The sequence below is a fragment of the Quercus robur genome, chromosome 1 (assembly GCF_932294415.1).
Source record: "Quercus robur chromosome 1, dhQueRobu3.1, whole genome shotgun sequence".
In the NCBI taxonomy this organism is placed as follows: domain Eukaryota; kingdom Viridiplantae; phylum Streptophyta; class Magnoliopsida; order Fagales; family Fagaceae; genus Quercus; species Quercus robur.
The window spans coordinates 42,238,249-42,249,353 of NC_065534.1; positions in this window are offsets into that span (position 1 = coordinate 42,238,249).

Sequence of the window (11,105 nt, forward strand, 5' to 3'; positions counted from 1 at the left end):
CAACTTAAGTGAAGAAGACAAGAAAACCTATTTAGAAAGCAATTTTTTTCATAATTCTTCAGGTGCCAGTTTCACAATTAGTTGCAGTACTAAGATGTAAAGAAATCAAAGGAAAAGATACTACCTACTGGTAGTGACATAATTTGCAGAGAAAATCAACTAAAACATACCAACTAATTAGAATGGAGTAAAAAAAGAAAAACCACATATTCTCTTCAAGGCAGAATGGTAAACTTAAATATAAAAGACTCACAAACAATAGCATTAATATAAAATCACATATAAGAATGAAAGGTTTCTAATAACACATGTAAGTTTCTAAAAACAATAGACATAATAGAGTATCCGTAATGAGACAATTGTGCATTATAACATGCTATATGGAAGAAAATGTCAAGCAACAAAGAAACAGATCAATCCTACTTTAATTTATAGTCATTCAAGTGATTGACATAGAACTCATCTGCCATAAAATTAGACCTTAGTAGCCCTATTCCTCGATGTTCTATTATAGGGTATGTTGTTCTGGCTATGGCTTTTTTTTCCAATGATTTCTCATTTCTGAATTTCATTTCTGGTTCTTTACATTTGAAGCATAGACTCATATGGGAATTTGTCACATTCCATGTGTTGAATACTACCAAGTATATCATATTAGTGAACATGTTACCTAGCATATTTTGGTAAAGCCACATTGTAGTATTACCAGCAACATTGGTTGCTCCATGTATATGTGAGAGACTGTGACTCATGCACCCATTACCGTTTGGCAAGATATCACATCACTTTTTGGGTCACTAAAATCTAACTATTACCCTTGAAAGGGGAAAAAAATATTGTAGTACTGCTAGTTCATAGATTGGACTATAGTTATTCTTGGACACAAATTGAAGCAACAATCTGATATTGTTCCATCTTAATTCTAACACAATGTTCTTCATCTTTTTATTTATTTATTTATTTTTATAAAGACACATGTTCTATGATATGATAAATTTTTCCAACTATATCAAGAAGCCTACTTTTGCATCACATCTCTCATTAACAAAGCCATTTGTCCAAAGATGTTAAATTTTGAGAAATTCAAGACATTATCAAGAATGTTATTGGCATGCCCTCTCACAACAAGGTAAATATAACCAGTAGGATATTTCAACCACAAATTCATGAACATTAAAATCTGATAAATCTCAAGTGCTCAACTAACTTGGGAAAAAAAATGTGCATTTGTTCATAATGGCATGACCTCCATGTGAGGAGAAGAATAATTACCAATAAGACATGCCACCACATGACCAAAGTGAAAGGAAACAATTTACATTTGACTTAGCTCATCAACCCTGGTGCTTAAGCAAGATATCTCAATAAACTAGGAGTCAAAGCTACAACTGATTTGAATTAAAACTATAAACAAATGCCAAAGTTAAACATTGGATTTCTAGATTATCAAGCCAATCAATTTATGTAGTAATCTATCAATGCATCCAATAGTCCAATACTAAAATATAAAATGTTTCAAAGTGCCAAAGGATTTAACACTTTGGGTTCAAAACGAAGGTAGAACTTAAGAAATTTATAATATTTCAAAAGATTACGAGGAATGCTGTTACACAAGCCACAACCAACATCAATACTTTAAATCAAAAACCCCCTTTCACATCCAACAAAAAACCTAAATCAGACCATGGACATGGAAAATGGAGAGGGAGAAAGAGATATATATTGCACCTGGGAGAGGGAGAGAGAGGTACGGACACGGTGACAGAGCTTAGTAGACTTGCCGGTGAAGATTCAGGCCTAGTTTAGTGCTTCGATCACGCGTTGTTCTTCAATCATGTAGTGTTCTTCTCAGGCTTGGTTTAGTGCTTCGATCACGAATTGTGGTGCCATGGAGCTAGCTCACTAGGGATGAAAAGGGAAGTGAAAATAAGAAGAGGCTGAGAGAGGGAAGTAAGGAGAGGGAAAAATTTCAGCAAAAATTTTGGGGAGAAATGAAATGGAATAGAGGAGCTCCAATGGTAATAACCCAAAGCTTGAAATGGATGTGACAATGCATTGGCTTCAAGGCCCACAATCTCATCTTATTTACGCTACTTGCCACTGAGTTTCAATTTTCAAGTTTTGAAAACACTTGAAACCTGTTTTCAATTTCCATCACCCACATCCATTTTATTTTTTTAGTATTTGAATCATGAAAACAGTGATCCAAAACTCCTCCAAACAGATGCTCATCCGTGAGACCCCTTGGGTTTGGATGATGGATCATGAAAACTGAGTGATACCACTCAATTTTCATCCCATCCAAACAAGCTCTTTTTTGCTACTTCGTAACATGTTTAGGATTCTGTGATGCATGAGAAACATACCTATGACCTCCAATCAAATATGGAAAATTATGTTTTACCACCCTAAACTATACCCTTATTACACTTTGCACCTTGATGTTAATTTTACTGCTATGTTGGATGGAAATCTCTAGCATGTGACTCACACATTAGTTTTGCTTAAGTGACACAACTTTAAAAGACCAAAAACTCCTCTTCCTAATCAATTAGAAACCAAAAAATTCTTTATTTTTTACCATCTCTCTCTCTCTCTCTCTCATGCATAGCAGCTCCACCACTGTGATGAAATCCCTAAGTTCCTATAGGAGGAAAAAATTTAATTAAGACAATTACAATATGCCACGTCAAAATTTAGCAACAAATTCCAAATTTATGTGTCATTAAATTAATTAAATCAAATGATGACATGTATCATCCAAGATGATATCAAATTGGCAAATTAAAATTTACCACGTGTCATTTGACCCACAAAATAAAGACAAATTTCCTATTCATAATTGACAGATAGTTATCTTTATTGAAATAAATAAATAACATAGAGATAATTATTTATAAGTAACAAATTATAGGACTCTTTTTTGATTATTATCTTTATCAAAATAGAATATTTATCACAATAGATAAATAGAGATATTATCTATAAGCAAAATTTGGGTAAATTTGAGTCTACAACTATCTTCACGGAGATCAATCCAAAGTGGGACTTATTCTCTGAAGCCACTATAAATAGAGGACACCCCCTCCTCATTTGCCACAAACTTTTCAAAACGCCCAAGCTCTAGAGAAATTTTGCCTCAAGAACGCTCGAAGAACATTCGAAGAAATTCATTTGAATCCTTCTTTCAAGACTTGAAATTGAATTGGAATCAAGCTCAAGAGCCTCCATAAAATTCAAAAAGTCCTAAATCATTGAAGTTCAACAGATCAAGCCTCTAAAACCTCGAAGAATTTCAACCTAAAATCCTTCAAATTCAAAGAATCTTCGAAGAACTTGAAGAACAACAAATCTCTAACAAGCTTAAAGCCAGAAATTCATTATGAAGATCGTTTGATCCATCATCCAACCAAAGTGAAGAAAACTTGAGAAATTTGGTGTTTACAGCCCTTAAATCAAAATTTGTTTAAAGTCATACTGCGGGAAGAAATTGACTTTGTAAGTGAACCATGTCCATTGATTTCAAAGACTGAAATATATTTGATGAACCAAAAAATGTATTGTCCAAACAACAATAAATGAGCAGAACCTTCAACAGGTTCTATAATCGCTGATCATTAAAGATGATGTAAGGTTGAATTTATTCAACCATCTAATTGGCTTTATTCCGTACCAAATTTGCTTGTAATTCAGCATTTAGTAACCCTGTATTTAGGTGGGTTTGTTGTAAGGGTTGTGAGTGAGATAGAGTGAAGATTGCTCAAGAGTGTGCAAGAAAACAGAGTGTCGCGGCTGGGACTCGCGGGTGGACTCGCGGCTGCAAGCCGCCAGAAGCTGCACACGTGCCAAGCATGCTGGAAGATGAACAGTCATGCTAGCTGGAGCACTACAGGACAAAACAGGACAACTGGCCATACGGTTAACTCGCGACTGGATCTCGCGACTTGGTCAAGCCGCGAGGTCAAGCCGCGAGCCACCCCTGTTTTGCCAAAACCTGACGTTTCACATTCCTCTCCACTCCAGTATAAATACCCCTTTAACCCACGATTGAAAGAGAGCTTCCAGAGAGAATTTTGAGAGAGAAACCCTAAAGAAAAACAAGATTGTTTCACACACAATCCCTACCTTAGAGTCTCATCAAATTCCCTTACTCTCTTCCTCTCCATTGTTAAATCCTTGAGAGGCATTATACCAAACCTGGTTCTCACCATCATCATCTCTGTGAGACAGTCGTTTGGAGTTCTGGGAAGCAGTTAGGAAGGAGCCAATATTCATTGGTTGATGCTACGGTCTAGTAGCAGAATCCGGGAAGCTAGAAAAGAAAAAGGTTCGGCGCAACCTCGTTGGAGCAAGAAGCTTGGAGGGCTTAGGTGCACTGGGTAGATTAGGCTTGGAGGGTCTATTACTGTCCTTGTATCCCAACTGTATTTTCTAGTGGATTGATTACCGCTTGGAGGGCGGCGGAGAGGTTTTTCGCCGAGGACTTCGGTTTCCTCTTCGATAACACATCGCGTGTTGTCTTTGTGTTTGCATCTTCCTTCCTCTCTATCTTTGCCTTTATATTATCTGCTGTAGATTTTATTCTGTTATGGCTTAGATAGTATTTAACCTATTTCACATTATAGCATATGTTAAGTTTCCGCACACTTGTTGTTTGACATATTGCTTGTGTTGGTTAAGTTAATTTTTGGGGGTCTAAACGTTCAAAGGTGTTTTGTACACGTTTTTGAACTTTCAATTGGTATCAGAGCGGGTACACTGCTGTTGGTTTCATTACCATTGTGTGATCCTTGACTCCCTTTTGAGATGGATAGGTCTCAATCCCTTAATGCACCTCCATATTTTGATGGTAGTAATTATGCTTTTTGGAAGGTTCGTATGAGAGCTTTTCTGTGTTCTATTGATGAATCCGTTTGGGATGCTGTTGAGATTGGTTGGACCAAACCTGAGGCAGCCAAATCCACATGGGATAAGGCAGCACTTGCTGCATCTAATGCTAACAATAAAGCACTCAATGTTATTTTCTGTGGTGTGTCTCCAGATGAATTTCATAGGATTTCTCACATTACCATTGCCAAAGAAGCATGGGAGATTCTGGAAACCACTTATGAAGGCACGAAGAAAGTGAAAGACACCAAGTTACAAATGCTGACCACTCGGTTTGAGGAGCTTAAAATGAGTGAGGATGAGTCTTTTGACTCTTTCTATGGGAAACTAAATGAGGTGGTTGTCAGTAAGTTTAACTTGGGGGAGAAAACGGAGGACTCAAAGATTGTAAGGAAGATCCTTCGTTCATTGCTGGAAAGTTTTCGTGCTAAAGTGACAGCCATTGAAGAGAGCAAGGATCTTGACGACATCAAAGTACAGGAGCTGGTTGGTTCTCTGCAGACTTATGAGATGTCGCTGCCCAATCAACGGAAGAGTAAATCCCTTGCTCTAAAGACCATTAATGAGAAGGTGGAAGATCAAGACTCATCGGGAGAAGATGTGGTTGACAAAGATGTAGCCTACCTTGTCAAAAATTTCAGAAAGTTTTTGAAATTCAAAAATAATGGCAAATTTGATGATAAAAGAAAATTCCAAAATTCTGGAAGGGAGAAGAGGGATTTCAAAAAGAAAGATGGAAAAGAATCCCAATCCACACAAGGTGTCACTTGTTTTGAATGTAACGGGCATGGACACTTTAAGAAGGAATGTCTGAATTATTTGAAATCGAAAGGCAAAGTGTATGCCACGACCTTGAGTGACTCAGACTCGTCTGACTCAGAATCTGAAGAGAGCTGTGATGGAGAGGGGAACTATTCAGCTTTTATGACTATTGCTCATGTTGAGTCGTCGGATGAGTTGAATTTGCTTGTACGAGACCTTGGAGAACATAGTGATGATGAATCACTAGGAATTGTTGAAGAATCAGAAGCTGAAGAAGAAGAAAGCACAGCAAATCTTCAAGAGAATTATAACTCACTCTTGGAGAAGTCGGGTGAATACACAAGGGTGGCCAAGGCTGCTGTGAAAAAAATGAAGAAGGCTGAGGAGGACTACAAAAGTCTCCTAATTCGATATAGGGAGGCCAAATGTGAGATAGAAACACTGAATGGTGAGTTGTCCGAAGCTTACACTAAAGTGAGATTCCTTGAGAATGAGGTTGTGCAAGCAAATGCTAAAATAGAGAGGGTCACCACCAAGAAGCTAGATGATGTTATATCTTCTCAAAAGAGCTTTTCAGACAAATCCGGATTGGGATATACCGGAGGAAGTAGTTCATCTGGAAATGTCACTAAAGAAGTGAAGTTTGTAAAGGCCAAAGATCCAGTTCTAGCTGACCTTACTGGTGTGAAGCTCGAGGTGGAGGAGAAGAAGAATGTGGTGGACCAACGGATGCTGAATCATCGTAATCAGTCTGTGGGCAGGTCTGAATCTCGTGCCAAGTCACGTCCACGACCACAAAGAGGTCCTAGAGGAACGTATGTGTGCCATTATTGCGGACTTCAAGGGCACACTCGACCAAATTGCCAAAAGCTGAGACCAAAGAACAGTGCAACTCCTCAAAGGTCAGGAGGGCCTAGAATTGATAGGAGAATTTGGGCAGGTGATCAATCTAGAGGTCAAAATGGAGATCCCGGAATGATGAACGTGATGAAGATGATTGGTGCATTCACCAACTGCTTGGAAAGCTTCTCACGAAGGTTTGAAAGCCCTAACCCCCGTACCCAATCCTATAAGGAAATCACCCCAAACGCAAGTGACGTGCGGGTGAATAAGGGTACTCATGCATAAGCATTACAAAATGTCCATGCATTAATACTTCCTATGCTTTGCGACAATGCTTGTTTGATTTGGTTTGCTGTTTTTGATGTTGGTTGTTTGCTTGTCTTCTTGTGAATATTTCTTAATTCTGTTTTATCAATCTTTTTGTTTCTTGTGTCAAAAATCCAAAAATCACATAAAAATTATAAAATCAAAAAGCTTGATTGACTTTGTTGAGTTTTGTCTCAAAACTTGTTTTGCCTTGTACCTTTGTGCTAATGGCTTTGTGCATTTTCAAGCATTGCTTGTTTTCTTGCACTCATATCACTGTGGGAAAAATCTTGTAATCTATGTGATTGTTGTAAATAGATCTTCAAACTTGTCATGAATGATTAGTGAATGGTTATGTTGATCTTGAGACATGCATAGACTTGTGTCTATATATCTTCCCACTTTTTATTTTTGTTTTGCTAAAAAGAGCTCACCAAATGTAAATCTCCAAATGAAAAGAGATATTGAGCTGCAAAAGCCTGTCGCACATTCTAGTATTTGACTAGGAAAAAGGGTAAGCGACCTTATATTAAAAGTGAATGTTCATTCAAAAAGGCCAAAGGCCTGTTCTTCAAAGAGAAATGTTATATATCCCTCTCACAATGAGAGATAATTGCCTCAAAAGATCAAATAGATCAAATGTTATGATTGAAAGTGGAGTCAAATGAAAAGCTCCAAGTTATGTTTATCAAATTGTGTGGGAGGTCATATATACATATTTCTATAATTGAGATGGGTCACATGATCTAGTGCTAATTGTGTATGCCTTGGTTGAATTGATCATTGAAGCTTCACATTAGACAAAGGACTATCTCATTGTTGATATCCACACACAACACACAAGTTTATGTTCAATAAATGCCATATTCATTTGTGTGATTGTACTTGATAAAATTTGTTTTCACATGTTCAATCTTTGTTAATTCAAGCACAAAAAGATTTTTGAGTGTTTTAGGTGTTTTTGGAAAGTATTTTGTTGAAAAATCTGAAAATTTCAAAAATACAGTTTTGCCCTGTTTTGGCGGCTCAGTCGCGGGTATGTCAAGTCGCGAGCCTCAGTCGCATCTTCGCTGGTCATTTTTGGCGACTTGTTCGCGAGTGGAAGGTCCAGTCGCGAGGTTCTCTCAGAGATTTTCGCGGCTTAGCTCGCGACTCACTCGCGGGTAGACCTTCCAGTCGCGAAAAACACTTAGAAAATTTTTTCAAAATTTTGTTCTTGAGTGCTTTGGCGGCTTGAGCTGGCGACTGTGTGGCGACTTAATCAAGTCGCGAAAATCGCGTGTTTTGCAGAAACAGGAGCAGTTTTTAAACTTTTTTCAGTTTTCCCTCAAACTTTTGTGACTGTTCATCTTCTCTCTAAACTCTCTCCCTCCTAAACACTCCGTGCTCCCATTTTCAATCTCTGTTGTTGCACTTTTGTAGCTCAAAATCGTCAAGTTACAGGTATGGGTTTTCTGTTTTACACTCTTTTCTACTTGATTTTGTGCTTTTACCCTTTGATTTTTTGCATATGATTGTGTTTTTGAAATGGGTTTATGTTTCGGTTTCTGCTCCTTGTTCTGGCTTAGCTTGTAGATGCTGTTGCTATAGTTTGTGTTGATGATAGTCATATTCTTATTGCTCTTCATCTTTTGCTTAGCTAAGTGTTTCTTTTATTTCAATCTGAATTTTGAGCTGTTGAGTTGTTTCTATTGGTTCATTTTGAGGTTGTGAGCTTTACCGTGCTAATTTTGCATGTTTTAGTGTGTTAATCTGTGGGAAGCTTCTGTTAGGCTCAATATACTGTTTGTGTGTCATATCATTTTTCCATTATCTATCTCAATGTCATTTATCTGCCTTTAGGATAGTTTCACCATGTTGCTCATGTGTTTCCTATCCTAGGCTTGGTTTATCCATGTATTTGAACTAAGTAGCTTGTTGTTTAAGTTTTTAAAGTTCATTTGTATGGTTGATATCTCTTTGTTAATTACATGGTACTGACTGGTTATGCACATATATTGCTCTATGTTGTTGTGGCCTTTTCTGATTGTTCACAGATGGCTCCCTCACCTCAGAAGAAGAAATCTACTGCAAAGAAGGCTGACAAAAGATTAAAGATGGATTCTAAACTGTTTAGGTCAGTTCACCACTTTGAGAGATACAAGGATAACTTCTTGAATGCAGGAATCATTCAAGAGAGATTTGTAGATTTGGAGGACTTAAGGCAAACTTTTATTCCCAGCTGTTTTGAAGGAAGAGGATGGGAAAAGCTTCTAAGTGGATTCCCTGTTGTGTGTGAACCCTTAATTAGGGAATTCTACTCAAATGCTGTGATGAAGGATAATGAATTAAGTTGCTGGGTGAGGGGTAAAGAATTTGTCTTGGATGCTCATGTCATAGATGATGCATTAGGGCTTGAAGGATTAGATGATGAAGAATTTATCAACTACAAGGATAGGAGTGTTTCTATTGAAACAGTCCAACAAAGGATAGGTGGGCAGAGAGAAGGGAAATGTTTGAATACCACTGCCTTTCCAGTGGACATGAGGTGCCTTACAATAATTATGATGTTTAACCTCTATCCCATTAAGAAATTGACTACAATCAATTGTGCTAGAGCAGTCTTTCTGATGGATCTCAAAGAAAAGAACTTCATAGACATAAGTTCCCACATTTATGACACCATAGTGGATGAGACTAGAACAACCTCTAGGCCTAAATTGATCTTTCCCAGTTTGCTAATGAGGATTTTTAGAAGTAAGGGTGTTCCAATCCCTCAAGACATCAGTCCCATGTCAACACCCTCTGCAATCAACAAGCTTACCTGCAAAAGGATAAGTGTTAGGCTTCCAGGAGAAGAAGATGAAGGTGATGAAGGAGAGGCTGTCCCAATGGAGGCTGAAGCAGAGGCAACAGGGCTTGCATCAACCTCAACACCTAGGAGGAGTGGCAAAAGACACAGAGCTTCAACTTCTGCAGACACACCTCCAGATGCTTTCCAGATCATTCTGGAAAGGCTTGATGGGATCAGGGCAGTCCAAACTGAGCATTCTGACAGGATGAGAGCCATGCAAGACCAGATTGATGTCTTGGCTGCTAAACTTGACAGTTTCACAACTCAGCATGACCAGTGACCCTTTGGCCATTCCTGTCAAAAAGGGGGAGAAGTTCATTGATGATTGAGAAGCAGAAAAGCAGCTCTTAAGGGGGAGTAATTAGTTGAGGGGGAGTTAGTTGCCAAAAACAGAAACTTTGTTTATATATGTTTGTTGGGTATTTTTAGTGTTTTTATGGTTTTGATACACTATGTTTGGTGTATAGCTGTTTCTAACTCTTTTCATATACTCTTGGTTTAAACTTTAATATATTTTGTTGATGTTATTCAGGAAGTTATTGGTTTGTACCCATGTGCTTTTGTAAGCTTTTAGGGTTAATGGTTTATGCATAGTTTGTAGGCTTTATGGTATGTACCTTGCTTATGTGCAGCCTTTATGCTATGTTGAAATCAGTACTTTAATCTAAATGTTCTGCATTTTGGTTTATGTACTGTCACTCTTGTGCCCTTGTAGGATTGTTCCTAGATGCATATGCCTTGTGTGCTATGCATTGGTTGAGTGTTGAGCATACAAGTGTCTTGCCTTGTGCTTGTTAACTTGTATGTCCCTGTGTTCATTCCAAGTGTGAATGAGCACTGTGATCACTACCTTGTGGTGTTCACTTGGTTGATCAAGCCATGGTTTGTTTATTAACTCCATCTTTGCTTGATCTCATATTGCCTGTTTCATATGCATTTATAATTTTCTGCTTACAATGATCATGGTGTATTGTTGTGTTTCAGGAGTTTATGTTCATATGATTCAAGTGCTTCACAACTTCTAGAGTTAGGTGTGAGTGAGTTTTGTTCAACTGTTCCCAACTCACATGTTAAGTCTAGAGTCTGTTTTAGGGTTTTGTCACGGAATAGCCAAAGGGGGAGATTGTAAGGTTGAATTTATTCAACCATCTAATTGGCTTTATTCCGTGCCAAATTTGCTTGTAATTCAGCATTTAGTAACCCTGTATTTAGGTGGGTTTGTTGTAAGGGTTGTGAGTGAGATAGAGTGAAGATTGCTCAAGAGTGTGCAAGAAAACAGAGTGTCGCGGCTGGGACTCGCGGGTGGACTCGCGGCTGCAAGCCGCCAGAAGCTGCACACGTGCCAAGCATGCTGGAAGATGAACAGTCATGCTAGCTGGAGCACTACAGGACAAAACAGGACAACTGGCCATACGGTTAACTCGCGACTGGATCTCGCGACTTGGTCAAGCCGCGAGGTCAAGCCGCGAGCCAC